The sequence below is a fragment of the Manis javanica genome, chromosome 15 (assembly GCF_040802235.1).
Source record: "Manis javanica isolate MJ-LG chromosome 15, MJ_LKY, whole genome shotgun sequence".
NCBI classification, from domain to species: domain Eukaryota; kingdom Metazoa; phylum Chordata; class Mammalia; order Pholidota; family Manidae; genus Manis; species Manis javanica.
The window spans coordinates 12,271,478-12,292,338 of record NC_133170.1 but is presented as its reverse complement, the minus strand read 5'-3'; the positions used below and the strand labels follow the sequence as shown (position 1 = coordinate 12,292,338).

The following is a 20,861-nucleotide window of genomic DNA, read 5'->3' as shown; positions in this document are numbered from 1 at the left end:
TTGAATAAAAGAGCTGGGAGAAAGGTTAAAGAGTAACCAAGACTTTCTCTTTTCTTTATAGAAGAGGTAACTGGGGCCGACAGAGAATTGACCTGCCTGTGGCCATGGAATGGGATAATCAAAGATGGGTCTGGAATCCAGTTCCTTGAATCTGCTCTGTACTGTAATTTTGTCTTCATTTATCTCTCCTCAAGCAACTGAACCACTCTGCACAACACATGGCCTCTGTTTTGGTTGCTGTCTTTAGAATACACCTTAATTTGGTGGTGTCACTCTTAGAAGGAGGGTTCATATCAGTAAATAATCATGCACAAATGGACTATCTTCTTTAACTGAACAGAAATTTCTAGAAACACAACCCAATGCAGTCATTTCTGCAGTTTTGCATTAGTGACTAATGTAGAGGTTGTCATTAAAATACCCAAGAATTTTTTTCTAAATATTTAAGTAAGATCTCCCTGGTAAACGTGATTATTAGTGTTTTTGTTACTGAATATATGAATGCAAATTTAGGATCGTGCTAAAAATCACATATCTGACACTTTATTCTCCCTTACTACTCCTTTCACACATTAATTCAGTTGTCTGGGAAATATTTAATAAACACCTACTATGTACAAAAAAAATGAGCTAGGTAGTAGGGATATTATAGTGAACAAGAACACCAACATCCTATTTCCATGGGGCTTACGTTACAGTGGGCCATAATGGGAATAAGTAAAATAACAAATATAAAGAATTTTTTACAAATTCATTAGTCACTAATTCTAACTCTGAAATCTCTCTCAGACTTGTTTTCCTTTTCTCCCACTGGCATAGCATGTTCTTAGGACATTTATGATTCTTACAGTTCTCATCATTTCTCAGTTTACACCTTCAGTTCCTCCTTCATCTTTTCCAGTGCACCTCTGAGCTAGTTGTGAGATTTTGGTTGGTGAGTGTGTGTGTTTGGGGGGTGGGAGTTGAGAGAAAGAGTGGAAGGGAGCAAGTCTGGGGGGGGGGGTGGGAGGGAGGACACACCGAGACAAAGGCAGGGGCGGAGAGAGAAATGAGCACTGGGGGATGAGGGAGCTGTTTTCAGCAATGACTCCAAATCGGAAAGCATTTCGTGAGGCCAAAAGGATTTTAAACCTATAGCGGCTACCGGAGTGAAGCTAAAAGGGGAAGACAACAACCAGGGAAACACAAAAAGACAGGGTCTTAAGGTTACTGCTGAAGGACGCTCCACTGTGGCCAGTATTTTTTGAGCACATGGGAGGAAAAGATGCACTTTATGTAGAAACCAATGGAAAGCAACTGATTAAAGACTCAAAAATTAGAGACTGCACACTGAACAAGTATGTGGGAAAAAGTGGTCTAAGACAATAGGTAGACATCTGAAGACAAAAACAGCGCGGGTGCTAGTTCCGTGTAAGCAGATGCTGACCAGAATAACAAGCAAAAAGAAATAAACCAACCAGCCACAGTGGTTAAGGGTTATTACCAGCTACAGTATATTCTTTATATTTCACTGCTTGTAAATTAGGTGTTATATAGTATATCTGTGTATTAGGTAGTATTCAGTACATCTCCTCCTTTCTAAGATGATGTTGGTTATTAAGACATTCTATAAATTTAATAAGAGCAGTGTAGAGCGAAGAAAGGAACTTTAAATGAAACACATAAAGGGTCATAAGAGGTATCCAAATTTCAGATACCTTAATTTGGGAAAAACAACTCCTAGAATTGCAGAAACAATAGGTTCTGTTTTAGTGCATGCATAATAGATGCTTGATATATGTTAGAATTGCCTGGCAAGCTTTGAAAAATTCCCAATACCCCAAGACTGCTTCCCAGACCAATTTAAATCTGAATCAATAAGGGAGAGACCCAGCCATCAACAGTTTTTGAAGTTCCCCTGATGATTCCCATGTGCATCCAGGTTTGAGAAATACTGTCTTAAAGAACGCTTTCAGTCACTGTCAACCAATCTTTTGGTCTTCTTTATGTTCTGCCTTGAATTACAAAGTTCCTTCTGGTATATGAGTAGTTGAAAGGAAGATGCCGCCTGACTTTTATGGGCTCTTATGCCCAAAGGATAAGACCAGATCTTAAACTATATCCCTCTTAGAATTCCCTCTAAGTGAGTCTTGTAACTGTATGACATGCCCCTTTTGCGAAAAACTTTTACTTAGAGAATAATGAACAAACTCCTCAGCCTGGTATCCAAGATTCTTCATGATCTGTCCTCAGCTTATCTTTCCAGGCATTTCTGCTGTCCTTCTCCAGATACCCTGTATTCTTGCCCCAATGGATCATGAAGAGTTCCTTGCATAGCTGGTGTTTACCATGCTTGAATGTGTTCAACATTATTTTCTCCTCTGTTTTGAGTGATTTCTCTTTTTATTTTCTTTGTGACAAAATTCTACTTATTTTTCAAAGTCTTCTGAGACTCACAGAATGCCTTCGCCTATGAAGCACTTCTTCCTTATGGTGCCAATTTTCAGTTAAAAAGAACTGTTACTTCTTTTAACCTCATAAAGCTAAAACAATACTTACTGTATTAAATAATAGTTACTTGTATAACTTGACTCTCCCTTATGACCTATGAGCTTATTTAGGGAAGCTGTTGCAAATGATTTGTTATTGTACCTTTAAAGCTTACTAAGCAGTTGAAACTATCATAGGTATTGATAATTCACAAATAAAGAGGAAGGAATTAATAGTACCTTCTTTCTTATTACACATTTGTGCACCCACTCAAATATCCCAAAAGGCCTGAGGACACCACAGTTTTAAATGACAGAAAGGGATCGATTTCACCGTAGAAGAATAGTAACATAAAGAACCAAATGCTTTAGGTCCTTATTCTTAAGCCATACCTAAATAGTCTAAAAACTAAGGATATATTAATGATTCTCGGAGTCATGCATGCATAAAGAAATAGAAAAGTTACCCAGAAATACTGGAAATTTATTACATTTTGATGCAATGGACAGATATGTCTGCCTATCATGTTCTAGTATGATGTTTATTATAGCTTTGCAATATGTCCTAATTATAGGTAAAATTAGTATTCTATCATTACTATTTTCTTTTTCAGATTATTTCCTGGCTTTTTGTATGCTGATTTTTCCACACTAATTTTAGGATATGGAATTACTATTTGAATTAATTAACCTGATGGTTTGATAGCCCATAGCAGATTATACATATCTTTTTATTTATTAAAATCTTTTGCTTCCTATCATTCTTATAGTTTCTTGGTGATTTTAAAGGTTAAAAACATTTGCATTGCTACTATAAGGGGAATGTTTTCTTGTTATATTGTTTAACTAATTTTTGTGTGTACATAAGGCTATCTACTTGGATGTGACAATTTTTATTCAAGTAATCCATTTATACTCTAATAAGTTATAATCATTTTTCAAGTAAAAATTTTAGTATTTTAAAGAATAAATTGGAATGAATTCCAGGGCTTTTTAAAGTCAGCATATCTAAACTTTTGTCTTACTATGATGATTGAAATGCACTTTGCTTTAGTATTATAATTTGTTTTAGTGTCTAAATTTTCCAAGAGCTATGTATATAGAACAGCAGAGTTTTAAGGCTGAGGTTATCTGACACAGTACAATCACTTTGCTGATAAGGAAATAGGCTGAGTTTGGCCACATAAATTGCTCAAGATCCCACATATATGCAGGAGCAAGATTAAGACTGGCAGTACATCTCCTAACTCTTAATTTAGTATTCTTTCCCCAAACAACAGGAAAAGTAGGTGTGGGGGAAGAACTACAGGGGAGAAAGAGAGGAACTGTAACAGAAAACCAGCCTGGTTTCTTTGTCCCAATGTGAGTTTTCTTTAGATTGTCATAGGACAGATTCTAAAGCACTGTACCAATATTCAGAATAAAGTAAACAGTCAAATAAATATAATCCAAAATGTGTGGTTAATCCATATGTGCAAATAAAAGCCCATTTCAAAATAGAGTTGATTCTCATTATTTGCAGATTCTGTATTGGCAAATTTGCCTGATGACTAAAATTTCCTGTGCCAGTACTAGTGCTTTTATAGTCACTCACAGACCTCAGCAAAGTAGTGAGAAATTTTGGTGGTGATTTCACTGTTTGAAATGCATATAAAATCAGTAGTCAATATTAATAAAGTGTCTTTCTAGGGAAACACATGTAAAACAAGATTGCATATTGATCAGGTGATAAAAATGGTTGTGACCAAAGGCTCTTAGGAGCCTAACTCTGTATTTCCCCCAGGTGCAGCTGGTCAGTATTTACTAATTCATGGTTTGCAGCAACTTTATAAATAATAACTAGTGCAAATAACTGTATTACTGGCATATCTTAGCTAATTTTCAATGCACTGCTGCTGAAATTCAGCTACCTTTTGGTAGAAAACACACATCACATCAAAACAGATTTTCTGGATAAATCTTAAAACTAACTTGTTATAAGGTTAGTAATTCATTCTTACATATTTGCCAGTTTTGAATATTTCCAAATCCTGTTCACTATTAACTTCATTTATTTTGTTTCATTTAATGCATGAAATTTCCCTTTAAGCTCCCAATTAATGTTTAAAATCTATGACACTTATAATTGAGTTTCAATAAAATACTTTTGTCACAAAACTTTAGTCTTTTTAAAAGGTGGCATGTTATTCACAAATTAGAGTGACTCATAATAAGCTTAAGAGGCTACTTTATTTCAACTTTAGGATGAAATACTCTTTTAACACTTTTTGTAATTCTACCATAGATACTGCATGTTGTTTTGCCCTCTAAAATCTTATGAATCCAAAACAAACCAGCCACATTATCACACTTGTAAAAGAACATGTAAATACTTATCAATTATTCATAATTAAATATATTTATAATTTATGTAAATATTCCATTGCAAAACTTTCAGTGGGGCATCCTCAAACACTATATATCAAGTAGATACTAAAGATTATTAATTAAGCTTCCAGTCACATGGGACTATTTATTTGTTTATTTACTTAATCAACACTTTTATTAAGCAGAATGTGTACTTTTTTTGGTAACCAGGGACACAAAGATGAATTCACATATGATGCCTGCTCTCTAGGAGCTCTGAGTCTGGTGGGACAAATGGAGAAATAACTATAATATCCTGCTAGAATTCAACAGTAGAGATTTGTATAGGATACTATGGAAGGATAGATGATAGACTCCAGTCCTAGACAGGAGAAACCAAGCAAGCCTCAAAGAGAGAGGAACAGCCAGTATAGGCTCTGAATGGATAAGCAGAAATTAGCCAGGCAAAGAGATGGAGTGTGAGAAAGCAATTAGACAGAGGAGACAAGAACAAAGGAACAGGGACAAGAAAAAAAACATCATGTGTTAAAAAATAATAAAATACCTAGGAATAAACCTAACCAAGGAAGTGAAAGACCTATACTCTGAAAACTACAAGACACTCATGAGAGAAATTAAAGAAGATACCAATAAATGGAAACATATCCCATGCTCATGGATAGGAAGAATTAATATTGTCAAAATGGCCATCCTGTCCAAAGCAGTCTATAGACTCAATGCAATCCTTATCAAAATACCAACAGCATTCTTCAATGAACTAGAGCAAATAGTTCTAAAATTCATATAGAACCACAAAATACCTTGAATAGCCAAAGCAATTCTGATAAGGAAAAATAAAGCAGGGGGATTACAGTTCCTGACTTCAAGCTCTACTACAAAGCCACAGTAAACAAAACAATTTGATCTGGCACAAAAACAGACCCACAGACCAATGGAATAGATTAGAGAGCCCAGATATAAACCCTCACATATATGGTCAGTTAATATAATAAAGGAGCCATGGATATACAATGGGGAAATGACAGCCTCTTCAACAACTGGTGTTGGCCAAACTGGACAGCTACATGCAAGAGAATGAAACTGGATCACTGTCCAACCCCACACATAAAAGTAAACTAAAAATGGATCAAAGACCTGAATGTAAGTCATGAAACCATAAAACTCTTAGAAGAAAACATAGGAAAAAATCTCTTGAGTATAAACATGAGCAACTTTTTCCTGAACACATCTCCTCAGGCAAGGAAAACAAAATAAAAAATGAACAAATGGGACTGCATCATGCTAAAAAGCTAAAAAAGCTTCTGTACAGCAAAGGACACCATCAGAGGAACAAAAAGGCATCTATGGGAGAATACATTGCAAATGACATATCTGAAAAGGGGTTAACATCCAAAATATATAAAGAACTCACACACCTCAACACTCCAAAAGCAAATAACCCGATTAGAAAATGAATAGAAGATCTGAACAGACACTTCTTCAAAGAAAAAATTCAGATGGCCAACAGGCACATGAAAAGATGCTCCACATTGCTAATTATCAGGGAAATGCAAATTAAAACCATAATGAGGTATCACCTCACACGAGTTAGGATAGTAAACATAGAAAAGACTAGGAACAACAAATGCTGGCAACGATGAGGAGAAAGGGCAACCCTCCTACCCTGCTGGTGGAATGTAAACTATTTCAACCATTGTGGAAAGCAGTATGGAGGTTCCTCAAAAAACCAAAAATAGAAATACCATTTGACCTGGGAATTCCACTTCTAGGAATTTACCCAAAGAAAACAACCTCTCAGATTCAAAAAGACATACGCACCTCTATTTTTAGCTCAGCACTATTTACAATAGCCAAGATATGGAAGCAACCTAAGTGTCCATCCGTAGATGAACAGAGAAAGAAGAGATGATACATATACAAAATGGAATACTATTCAGCCATAAGAAAGAAAAAATCCTACCATTTGCAACAACATGGATGGAGCTAGAGGGTATTATGCTCAGTGAAATAAGTCAGGCAGAGAAAGACAAGTACCAAATGATTTCCCTCATTTGTGGAGTACAAAGTAAAGCAAAACTGAAGGAACAAAATAGCAGCAGACTCACAGACTTCAAGAAGGTACTAGTGGTTACCAAAGGGGGTGGTGGTGGGGGAGAGCAGGTGGGGAGGGAGGGAGAAGGGGATTGTGGGGTATCATGATGATGCACATGGTGTGTATGTGTGGTCATGGGGAAGACAGTGTAGCTCAGAGAAGACAAACAGGGCCTCTGTGGCATCTTACTACACTGATGGACAGTGACAGCAATGGGGTATGGTGGGGGACTCGATAATAAGGGTGAATGTAATAACCACATTTTTTTTCTTGTGAAACCTTCATAAGAGTATACATCATTGATACCTTAATAAAAAAACAAAAAACATCATGTGAGGGGGAACACCACTAGTAATCTAGAATAGTGCACAATGTAAAAGTGGCCAGTGGGGCAAAGGTCTGCCTGAATCAGTCTGTGTATCAGGGGAAGAAACTTGACATTCCCCATGTAGGTTCTGAGGAAATCAATGAGGGATCTTAAGTAAGGCAGGTAAAATACTCTGATGGTTATATGAGGGTTTGGTCAGCAATAGGAGGATTATGAATAAAGAGGAAAAGCCCAAATTTTTTTAGGAAAAAAATGGGGGAAGGGCATGTTGATGATGGGGGAAGTGATGTATCTGTGGGTATATGAGAAATACTTGTTCCTAAGTAAAACTATGTACCTACACATCTATATCTATTACCTACATCTATATCTACAGGAGTTGAAGAATTTGGAGGTGAAGAAAAGGAAAGAGTCAAAGATGACTCTCAGGTGTCTTGTTTGTGTAACTGTCTACACTGGTATGAAGCAAAGATAAAAAGCATAGTGGGGTGTTGGGATGGTGAGAGTTTCTATGGAAAGATAGTGAATATGGTTTTGGATATGATGTGTTTGAGTGCCTAAATAATGTGCCACTGGAGATATCTTACTAGCAGATGGATATACTCCAGTCTGAAGCTAGGGAAGACATCTTTAGAGGCCATAGTTTAAGGAATAATTTACTGATTATGGTGAACAAGATAACTTAGAGAGGGTCTACAGGACAAAGAGGAGAGAGCATCTGGGTTACAATAAAAATTCAATGAAGGGCAGAAGAGCCTATGAGCAGAGAGGTAAGATAAGAATAAAGAAAATCATGAGAACAGTGTCACAAACACCAGTGGAATTTCAAGACTGCCATAGTGACTAAGTAAAAAATGTAGCACTATTTTAGAAGCATAAAATAATTCTCTGTAATTGCTAATCAGAATATAGTGATGATTCTAACAGCATCAATTCCATTAGAACAGAGGGTAGAAATCACATTGTTAAGGTTGAGGACCGAATGGCAACAAGCAAGAGAAAGAACATGGCAAATGTAGACGGTTCTTCAGAGAAGGTTTGCTGAGAAGTTAGGAACAGGTTTGAGAGCAGCTACACAGGAATGCATAGGCTTTATTTATGTAGCAGACTACTGAGCACATTTATTGGCTGAAAGGAGCAAATAGAAATTGAGAATTTTAAATTCAGGAAAAAGAAACAAACTGGTGGACCAAAATTCCATTGGAGGCTAGAAGGCAAGCAGAAGTGTAGGAATTCGTTTTGAGTGGAATTCTCTGCACCCTGAGGAATGGAGCTTCTATAAATGGATACAGGCAGGTATGTCACAGGTGAGGAAAATCTGGCCCAATGGAAAGAAAGTTCTCAATGATGAGGGCAAGGTCATATCCTGTGGATGAGAGAGTGGGATTCAGGAAGGAAGGCCAGGAAAGGAAAAGAAGTTTTGGATTTTCATTGTGAGAAATGAAAAAGAAAGTAAACCACAGACAATTCAATAGAGTGACCAAAAATGTTGTGGGCTTGGGGGAGAGCACATGACTACTGATGCTGTCACCTTCCCTTTTCGGTGATTTTTCTCAAATTGCCTGGCCACTGCAGGTGAGGATCAGAGAAGCTGAATTCCAGCCTTGGGGGAGGAAAGGGGATGGTGGGGACTTTGGCAAGCATAGGTTGTACAGGAATCACAAAACTGCTTTTTTGAACAGCAATGGGCTTTAGGCTCTACCCTATGAAGAGGGGCCTGGAAGGCATTACCAGACTGGGGAAAATTCAGGAATCAAAGAACTAGAGGGACTCCAGAATATCAAGGAGCAGGTTGTGTGAGAGCTCAAACAATAGTAAGATGGGGTAGGAAATTTAAACTACATACACAAATGAGAAGCAGCTCTATGATTGAAGTCAGCACGATTACAAATAAATGTAAAATTGAAAACTTTCTGAATGCTCCTCAACAGTTTAGTCTGCAAGCACATGTCACCTTCAGGGATGAGTTCACCAACAACTGAAATTCAGCCACCTTCAGGGGGGACCACAGCAGCTGTTTAGAAGCAGGCAGCAACGCTACGCAGCAGTTTTTGAGAAAATGAAGAATATAATATCCAAATGAGATTCCAAGAGGGGTTTAGGTAGGCAGGATATAATGACCCAAACTGGAGTAACCAAGATAACAAAGCTGATTTTCCACCATTAGCAGGAAGAGGCATGGGATCTTCAACGGCCACTATAGTCTGTGATTTTTCACTTCATATAACAGAAAGTTAATTTGTCACTTTATCCTATCCAGCATAATGTTCTTTAAAAAAACAAAAAACCCACTAAAATTACGAATAAAGGAGTCAATTTATCTTCCAATTAATCTACTAGGAAGACTAAAGAAAATCTCACGGAGAGACACGGGCACATAAAAACACTGCTAAAATTTGCAATGCCTGCCTTCGCTTCCCAACAGTCACACTGGAATTGTATCACCTCTAATTTCATCTGATGCAAGACAAAGACAAAGTAGCCATATTCTTTCGGAACAAAAATGAACAGCCATGTGGATTTTTTACATAGTACTCTTCTTCGGCAAAAAGCCACAGAACTTTTTTAAAAAAGCGTTTCCAAGGATGAAAGTGACTTTGCCAAGCAAAGTGGCTTCAAAACAGGCCTCAAAAATACTAATAGAAAGACAGATGGTTCTACTAAGAGCTTGGCTGCCAAAAAAAAAAAAATGTAGGAAAAAAAAAGAGTGATGCTATTGAAGCTGACTGCAAAGTTATCTGATGACTACAAATACTTTTGTCCCATTGCAAGTGCTAACTCTGCCTCCAGGGCTGCTATAGCCAAAATACTAACTTCCCCACATCCAATCTCCCTGTATTCCCACCCCTCCTAAATAAAACCTGTCAGTGCCAAGCCCGACAAAACAGCACAAGCATGCACTTGATTCTGACTGCAGAAGCAAAATATTGCATTGAAGAACTCCTATTTAGGAACAGACCCACAGGAAAATTGCTTTTCTTTTCAAAACTGCCTGTCACATTTTGTTTTTCTAATTCCCCTTTTCCTCCTCCTTGTCACCAAAGGGCCCCTGGGCCCTGTGAGTTTAGATGATACCAACTCAATTTGTATGAAGGCAAGAAGCGGCACCACAGAGAGGTGGAGATAGTTTTCAAGGATGGAGAAATAATCCAGTCAAGACACAGTGCAATTTTCTTTCCAAACTACTACTACAATAATACCTCCACTTTATTTCCTTTAGGGCAACTGTCATTTCTGGTTAACCAGATTGCTACTAGATATAATAGAAACTGAAATATTATATGGTCACTGACTCTTCTTTCGATGGCTCATTTCACTATTGCATTTTTACTTTTGCATGACATGTTTATCATTGGCATTGTTACTAGCAGATGACCTCTTTCAAATGATGTAGAATTAAGACCTCTGTCACTTTAATGCAATGAGATTTCATTCTTAATACTATGCAGGCTTGACTCAAATATTCTTCTTGTCTTATAGAACCTGTTATTTATTTTCAAAACTTAAACATTACATTCTTACAAAGCACCATTTTAATATATATTTAACTCAGGTCAATTAAAATGATGACATTTCTTATAAATATAATATATAGAGTATATTTGCTGACTTCAGGAAAAGAAATCTGTATTTTTAAAAGTTGATAAACATAGAAACTTAAGGGTGGAAAAAAAATGTTAAGTAAGAAAGCAATTGTGAAAGGGAATGGGAAGAACAACTATTTTATTTGCCAAGGATAATTTTGAGCCAATTAAAGAATTTTATAAGGCAGTGATTAACATGTCTCCAACAGTGGATTCTTTAGGATTCCAGTATCATCTATTTCTTGAAGGCATGTTTTACATAGCTTGATAGCTGTTATTTGGTGAACCAAGTCTGTCTTTCTAAAGTAATTCTACTTGTTTCCTCAGATGTGTGACTATTTGTATTGCTTATCATGGTTCCTGACAACTAAAGGGTCTGGCGCCTATGAGTATGCATGGTTCTCTGTTCTCATGAGCAGAATCAGGCTTTGCAAATACTAATACAACCTTATTTTATATCATGCATTACTACATCAATTTTCATTTACATACAAATGAAAGACAATATAAAACATAATGGTCAACTAAAATATCATACCGTTTTCATTTATATTTCTCACGAGTCCAAGATTAGAAAATGTAATAAAATTTACTATTTATTGACTTCTGATTTAGGATGTTTCTTCAATAGCTTATAATAGATCATCAGTGATTTTGTTCTCATAAAATATAAATTTCAGTTAGTGTAAGTTCTTTAAAATATTACAGCTCAAAAAGTTAACATATTGTTGGGAGGTTGAACTGACTGCTAATGGGTAGAGGGTTTCTTTCCAGAGTGATGAAATATTCTGGAATTAGCTAATGGTGATGGTTATGATTATCATGAGTAGATTAAAAAACGCTGAATTGCACACTTCAAAAGGGTGAACTTTATGGCATGTGAACTATATCTCAGTTAAAAAAAAACACAGGGAAAAAAATACAGACCACCTTAAAAATATAAGAACTTCACTACTGCCTGAAGCAGGACTGAATGTGCTTTGAAAAATCATACTAGAATAATGCTTTTTATTTTTATAAAGCATTTGCATGTGAATTAGTTCATTTACAGCTTAATCCACCATCTTGGCATCTTGGAGATCAGCAGGTTAGTATTGCCATTTTCAATTTCATTAGTGGAAAACTGATAGGAAAACAAATAATTTGGGGACTGACACATGATCATAGCTAGCCAAAACAATGTTTAAGACTCAAATTTTTTTATTCTTAACAAATTATAAATATTTTTAAAAATACAATAATTTTCAGAAATAAAAATATTAATTTATATTAAAAGGACCTAGAGATTGTGACAAAATTAATTCCCATATAATTTCTCCATGTAAAAAAGGATCACATTTAAATTCTTAAAAATTCTATTATGTTTTAAGAGATTTTTATAGCAAGGTTGCATTTTGACTTTGATTTTCATCTTTAATTACATTTTAATTTGCTTCATATTTTCTGTACAAAATCTTCTCCAAAACTTCAAAGTATATGCATATTACTTTAATAATCTGAAAATGGATCAGCAAAATAGCATTATACTGCCTGGCATAAAATAGAAGGCTGTTTAACAGAGGAATTGCTATTCTGTGTTAACTGCTTGATAGACTGTATACTAAAGTCTTTGTTGTCTATTTTGGTATTAAACAGAAAAACATTCTTTGATATGAGACTAAATGACTGAAAATAAAATGTAAATTTTTCATAAAAAATATAATATTAAATTTACTTCAAAGTTTCTGAAATCATTACCAATTACTTTGACCTTTACTAGTTTCTTTCTAGCTGAAACATCCTATGTTCCTTGTATTTATCTATGTAATGAGCATTGGGTTATGAAATCCTTTAGCATTTTCTATTTGTTGCCTGTGTTAGTTTACACTTCCTCAATAGATTTATGATTCTTTCCAGACAGGAGAATTTTATTCTTCAACCTGTTCACAAATTAGAGACTAGGAGGTGAAGCTGAAAATTTATCTTGGTCTCAAAATCCAGTTTAAGTGTTCCTGCATTAATGAAGACTACCCAAACTTTCCAAGCACAACATATTCATTCATTTATTGAGTGCCTACTTTGTGTTAGGACCTGTCACAGTCTCTAAGAATATTGCAATGAATAGGACAAGACAAATACTATGGAAAAATTAAAGCCAGAGCAGACGAAAAGGAGCCTTGGGATAGAGACTACTTATTTAAATGTGGAATCAGTGATAATGGTGACATAAAGACCTGGAAGAAGTGAGAGAGTGAATGTCTCAGGTATCTGAGGAAAAGTGTTCTAGGCAAATGGAAGAGAAGAAGCAAAAACCCAAGGTAAGAGTATACACGCTGCGTTCAACAATGTTTCTTTCTTCTGTACTCCATTTAATTATTCCATTAGGTTGAAATTATTTGTGTGTGTCTCCATGGTTAAGCTACCTTAATGGCAGGGCAGAGTTAACTCCTGTTGGTTTCCACAGCACCCAGCTTAATGCTAGCACATAGACATGCTCAGTATATGTCAACTGAACTAATTATTTTAAAAGATGTTCACTATAAGAAAAGGCTACTCATGTTATAACAGTAAAAGTTATTAAAATATTCTTTCTATATAATGGATCTCAGGCTTGACTTCATTTTCATTCAGGATTCAAGATTTTTGCTCAAGTAATGCCCTGAAACATGGCACATAACTGATGCCATTTTTTTAACCACCCAATCCATTAACTTCCTCAGATTCTAGTTTTTAATTATGCTAACAGTTAGGTTTTGTGTACTTAGTTATTCCTCAGAAGAGAGATATAAGAACTCTGATGTGTTTTACTAAAATGATGCAAGAACTACAGTTAGATGATATTTATGATAATATCAGAATTATTGATTACTCATACGGAATGAATGTATACATAAAAAAAAACACTAGAAAGTAAGTTCAAATGTAAGACATTGGGTGCCACTAAATGTACTTGAACTTTTTGCTCTTAGGGATACAAAAGCAATGGGACTTACAGGTATGGAAACACATAAAGGATACCAAGTTTAATTTGATGACATAACCTGTATACACTGAAAAACCCTAAAATCCTCTTTACGAAAACTTCAATAGCTGCCTCTTTAAACTCTGTACATTATTCTTATTTTAAGAAAATAAATGTGATTACACTGCTTACATTTCTTTTGTTTAAACTTTCACACTATGTGATAAGTGCCAGATTGGTGTGAATGGCTAATGTATGGGGATTTCTTTCTTTGTAGCATGCAGAGAGTATGCTGAGTCTGTAGTGAACAATGTTACATATGTTGGAAGAAGCCCTTATGACAGTCTTCCTGCAAACAAGTACAAAAATAACATTTCAAACATCTCCCCCAAATGCACCCATGTAGAGACAAGTTAATATCTAGTTCCATTCCTTAGGATGTGGGAAATCCATGCTCTTTGAGTAATAATGGATGCTGCCTCATACGCTATGTCAGCTTGGTACTCAGATGCTTGTCTAACTCCACTACAGTTGAGGACACTCTAGCAGTAAGTTGCTCACTAGAAAATTTGTCACTGAAAATAAAATGTGTGTGAAAGTACCAGAAGGGACATGTTTCTTAAGAAGAAAATGTGATTTTTTTTTAACTGGACAATCCATTGAATGCAGTGTCATTTATATAACCAAAAATTTTGAATTTTCATCAAGAAGGAATATTATACAACATACCATTATAAATATATGCAATAATAGGGAATTGTACATTACATGCAATAATTGATGTAAGGATGGCTAATTTAACTTCTTTGCTAAATTTACTTGATGTCATCCAGCAAACAGAACTAACACCTACCCATAATGACAATATTTAAATAAAGATGAATTATGCAATACTATGGGTATTTTGCTAAATCTATAGACTGATTTTGTGATTAGAATTTTTCTTTAAGTTTCAAAATTACAACAATTCTAATTTTACACGGATGTTTTATTGGATGAAAAAGAACAGGGACTAACATGAATTCTTTCTATCTTCCTGCCCTTCACCAAAAGTATGTGATAGATGGTTGTTAATGTTAATACCTTTTCTGTTTTCCTAAGTTTCCCTCATGATGCAATTTTTTATCATGTTCATTTTTTCACAATTCTATTTTCACTCATTTAAACTCACAAAAACCCTATGAGATAGACCTTCCATCACCTCCATCTTACAGTTAAGAAAACCACACAATGCTTCAACACAGACAGACAGCAAATAAAAGAGCTAGAATTCAAATCCAGGCAGCTGAGCTACAAACTAGGCTTTTAACCACTATGCTTTACAGTCACTTGAGTAAAGGATATAATACTTATAAACATATCTTGACAAAATAAATGATAACTTGCATGAAAAATTTTAAAATGACAAAAACCTTGAGTAACACAGCTTAAAAATTATTTTTAAAAACGATAATGGAAACAGTATCAAATATTAGATAGCCTAGTAATCCCTGCTGCAATAACACAAGCAGATCTCGGTTACATAATAACTAACACACTTTTTCATGTAGTACCTCCAAGGAAGTTGGACATGGGAATCCGGAGGAACTAATAAGTTGAAAGTTGGTGGAAAGAATGAGAGTTCCCTTGGTGGCAAATGTAGGTAATAGCACCTGGAACCCAGGTAAAGCCTTGGGACCCTAAAAAGCAAACTTCAGACTCCTGCACTAACTCAGGACAGTGAAAGGGGGTTATACCATTACTAAACGGTGCATTTAAAAAGAAAATATTGCAATTTAACATACTGGGATGTTTCTACAACAGCTTTGGTGTAACCATTGATGATGATGATGTCATGGTGATGATGGCGATGAGATGATGATGATTCTTTAATCAATATCTACTGAAGACCTACAGAGTACCAGATATTTTCCCAGATATTTAGAAAACTACAGTGAAAAGACATTAAAATCCTTGATTTCATTGAGTTTACATTCTACTACTATAAAATGCTACTAATAACAGCATATTTCCACTATTCAACCACAGACCTGGCCTCACTTAGGTCTGGAATTCAAACCAAAATTTAAGTGAAACCCAAAGGTATAAAATTAAAATAAGTGGTCTCTGTTTTGTACTGCCCCTTGGAACCTGGAAGAAGAGTCCAGTCCAGAGGACAGGCAATACCAATTTAGATACTATGATTTCCCACAGATTAAGTTCAGCCAAACATAAACTCACAGCCAAAAATACAACAAAAACGTGTAGAATAGTCCAGCATATATAAAAGCAGAATCAAAACCCAACAGATTGAAATGTCTAAAGACACCCAAGTATTGTTGATTATCAGATGAAGAATAAAATAAAAATGCTTAAAATGTTTATTTACATAAAAGATGGAATAAAAACTAGCATTAAATGAAAAAAATATGAAAGGCGTTCAGGAATTTTTTAAAAAATAATTGAACAGAACTTTGTGAAATGAAATATATGTGATACCTAAAACTCACTGGATGGATGGACAGCAAATTAGACCCAAGGGATGAGAGAAGTCATTAACTGGAAAAGAAATATAAAGATATTAGCTAAATATCAATTCACAGAGATTAGGTGAGGAAAACTATGAAGGAGCAATTAAGTATTGTGAAGGCTAGAATGTGACAGTCCAACAGATGCTTAACCAAAATTTTAGGAGTGAATAGAAAATACAAAATAGAGGTAGGTGATATTCTAAAAATTAATGGTTAATAATTTTTCTGAATTTCAAAGAATTAGACCCGTAGATGCAAGAGGCAAACTATAAATCAGAATAAATGAAAAGAAAATATCACTTTGTACTCTGTGATAGAACTGTAGAAAAACAAGGCACAGAGAAACATTAAAAGCAGCCAGACAGAAGTCACCAACCAAAGAATGACATTTTGTTTGACAATAAGCTTTTAAACAGTAGTACTAGAAGAGAGATCAAAGAAAATAACTGTCAATTTCAAAGTGTTTTCCCAGTAAACACTTTGAACAAATGCAAAATAAAGCTTTTTTTTAAGTCTACCACAAATTCATTCACTAAAGGAATTTCTAAAGGATGTTTTTCAGAAAGAAAGAAAGGGAACCAGAAAATATAATGACTGAAGACATCAGTGAACATGTGAGTTGATAAAAACAAATGGTTCAATGAAAATAATGTCCGATGTTTGGATTAAAAAAAAACAGCTAACTCCAACAAAAATAAGATATAAAATGAGAGGAAAATTCAAAGTACTGGCATTCTAAGATTATTTTATAATTCAAGAGGAGGAGTACAATACTTGTCAATTTTAGATTCTCTGACCTTAAGTAGACATGTTAAATTTTCAAAGGCAACTGATAAAAAAACAGTAATGTCTAAACTAATAATGATTTTTAAAAGATACAAGAGAAAACTAAAAAATATATGAAAGTTTAAAAGGAAAAAACACATATAATGTGGTACAAATAGAAAGCATGAACAAAATGACACTTGTTTAATCACAATAAATGTAAGTGGAGTAAGTTCATAAGTTAACAAACAGAGACCAACAGTTTGAAGATTTAAGAAAATCCAGCTATATCTAGTTTGCAAGATATATACTTAAATTATAATGCCAAAAAATGTTGAAAAAGAATGAAATGTTGAAAAAAATGAAAAGGAATGAAAAAAACAGCACATATTAACCACTCCCAAAAGTCCCAAAGACATCTAAAGTACCGATTTTAGTACAGGACAAAATAGACTTTAACACAAAAAGGATTATTGTGGACACAGAGCTTCCAGAAATAACAACACAAGTTCCACCTCATCAGGAAAATATATAATTCTAAAGTTATATGCATGTAATAAAAAAGCTTTATAATTTACCAAACAAAAATTGAGAGCCCTGCAAGGGGAAATTAATAAACCCTCATTAGTGGGTCATTTTAGTACAATTTTCTAAATTATCATTAGCTCGAGTATACAAAAAAAATTAGTAAAGGCATAGGTAATTTGGATAACACAAGAAGAAAGCTTAATCTAATGCACATATGTAAGAGTTCTGGATCCAATAATTACAGAATACAAATACTTTCAAGACAAACAGAGTATTTATAAAAGTTGTCCTCACACTAAGCCATAAAGCAACACTCAACAGATTTCAGAGAGTTAGTATTGTACAAAATTATGATGCAAGTAATTGTCTTAGATGAAGTAGAAAATAGTAGTTTTTAAAAATGGACTCCAAAAATAACAATTTCTCTATTTCAATGAGTGGTTTTGTCTAATTTCAGATTTATGAAGCATATTTTAGAAGACTGAGACATTAACCTGGTTATTGAGTTTGTGATTCTATGAAAAATACAATTTGGTTGTTGAAATATGACCCGTATTTCCTAAATGTGCTTTCCAATTGACAAGTGGGATCATTAAAATTGTTATGTTTGTTCTAATTAATGTGTGGATGGTTGGCAGGAATTAGAGGTTATTTAATGTCATGTAGTGGTTAGCAATTCAAAACCTGTACAGTGTGAACACTATACTATTGGGGAAAACAATCAAGAAGAATAAATTTAAAACTATAATGTTTCAGAAAAAGTTAACATCACACGGTACTTTTAAACTCTGTACATGTATTTTAAGCTCTCTGTACAACAGTTCACTGAAATAACAAAAAGGGCTAATAAACATTTTTGATGTTTGAAAAAATACATGGTGACTGAAAATGTTTTTCAAAAACTTCAAGAAAACCTTAGAAATTAAACTGATACTGGCAGTAAAGTGAAAGTTGATCAACTCTTGTAAAATAAAATGTCACTTAACAAGTTGAATATAAATTCTGATAAACCAAAATCTTTAAAATTGTAACTAAATCCCTGTTTTTTTAAATTGACTTCTTCAGCTCAACCAACTTTTCAAAAGAATAAAATCATGTATAATACAGTCAAAAGCTATAATAGTGTATTTTGATGTATATTAAAACTATATTTATATCAATATGAAATAGTTCATAAGAACTAATTTTTAAAAATTGAGGTAGCTTTTACATAAATTTATAAAGGAAGTCAATTTTCCAATGTGATATGCAAATAGATACAAAAACAAGGCCCTAATGTCAGTGTAAATCTCAGTGTTAAACATATTCCTAATTACAGAAGGGGGAGATGCAAAGATTTTTCAGCTTTTCAGTTATTTTGCTGTGTGTGTGGCTGTCCTCATTGACAATGGAATTATTCTTCAATACAGCTCATTGTATATATTTTTTAAATGAAACAAAATGTATCAAAATCCTGACAACATTTGTAAAAATGTCTATTCACATTCTTGAATTAAGTTCCTAACTGATCTAGAAAAATGTCAGTGCATCTATCTTACTGGGTCATTCATCTTTCAAAACCACTGTTTTGCATTTACTAGTCTGAACACGATTAATATTGCTTATGTAGTGACTGCTTCTCAAGTTCACATGTGGTTCTCAACACCACACATGTATTTAGCAAGGGCTGATTCTTATCATTGGGAGACTTTAGTCTGTAAATAGTTCACCTGGAAGAATGCTGCCACAGGAGAAGAAAACCCCAATATTTTCGTACATGCATCTGTCAGCAATGGAAAGCATAACAGTTCAGAATGAAAAAAAAATGGTATTTTAATTTTATTAGCAACTGATTTTTATTTGACATTTTGTATATATTTGCTGACAGTTCTTCTTAAGTATTTCTCTGTACTAGCCTTAACACAACCATTGGTTCCTACTTTCTTTTCACCACTTTTTTGAGTAGGGAAAAATTAAAAGAAAAACTTTTCACACAGGCGTATAGATTTAAAAATACTGAAGTTAACAAAGGGGTTTAAGAAAGATGGGATTAAGGGAGGAAAAAGAGTTGGGGGAGATGTGGGAGAAAGAAATGCATGACAGAATACAGGTAGTACAGAGAAGGGGGAAAAAACATAAAGTGCACTTTCAACGTCTTCCTAGTTTCAATATTACAGACGAGATAGGGTGTGTTCAGGGCGGTATGGCCATAGACAGGTTTCAATATTACATACTAAATGTATAATCAAGATTTCCAGAATCATCTCTTTTATCTAGAAATGTGCTCTACTCTTAGTTCCATTTCTAAACCACTATAGGTATTAAACAGTAATTTACATGTGATTTGCATTTTTTTTTTTTTTTGTACTTGTGGTTTTGGTAAGTCTTCCAAATCTAATGACTGTTCCTTTGGCCAGCAACATAAATGCTATAATCACAGAATTATTGTGCTGGGAACAGTTTAATTCAGCATTTTGTTCTCAACCACAGAACAATTACTCAACAATTTCGGTTAACCAGACTAGCTAGCTGCCTGGAGAGAAAGAATATTCACAAGATCTATTGTCTTACATAAAGGCAGTTACCAGATCAGCTGGAACTTTCTAGTATTGCTCTGCTCGGTGCTTCTTTCCGGGATCTTTCACCTATCGGTCCTAATGAAAATGACAAACTGCAGGTTTTCTTTTATAGACTTGCTATCTTTTCAGTTCTTTTAGTTACACATTTGCATATTTTTAAAAGAACAGGATTTTTGTGAGTCTGGAAATACAGGCCTATAGATAAATGTATTAAAAATAACATTTAATGATAGGTAATACAAAGAACAGCAAATTCAAAAACATAAATTCAAAACTCTTTCTTAAAGCTATCCTATAGTGCTTAAGGTAATGAATCGTAAAGACTTCTGATGGGTGATCTCATCCATCACTGCAAATATGTGACTTCCTAACAGGGCAACTGGCTTAATGTCAACCTTCATTCTCCATTTAAAAATTTTTCAAACAGAAATGGTGATGATTCAAATAACTGTGGCTGTTAAAGTACTCTTTATATTGTTATTTTGTTTAATATTAATTTTATCAGAGCAAAAATATCATTTATCAGAGCAAAAATAGGGACCTAAGCATATCATTAGAAAAATATTTTAGCGTTATAGAATCAAATCATCTATGCACCTGTATAAAAATAAATGTAGGTTGAAATTGTCATTGCCCTTGACTATTTCTCATAAGCACAGATATTTAAACTAACCCTGTATCATATATTTCATGAGGTGTTGGAAGCTACTGAGAAACAAT

General features: G+C 34.4%; 1 protein-coding gene across 19 annotated transcripts in view; it reads right to left on the bottom strand.

Moving 5' to 3' along the window:
- The window catches only part of SOX5 (SRY-box transcription factor 5), a 938,132-nt gene that overhangs the window by 132,152 nt on the left and 785,119 nt on the right, over nucleotides 1-20,861 (bottom strand). The window lies entirely within an intron of this gene.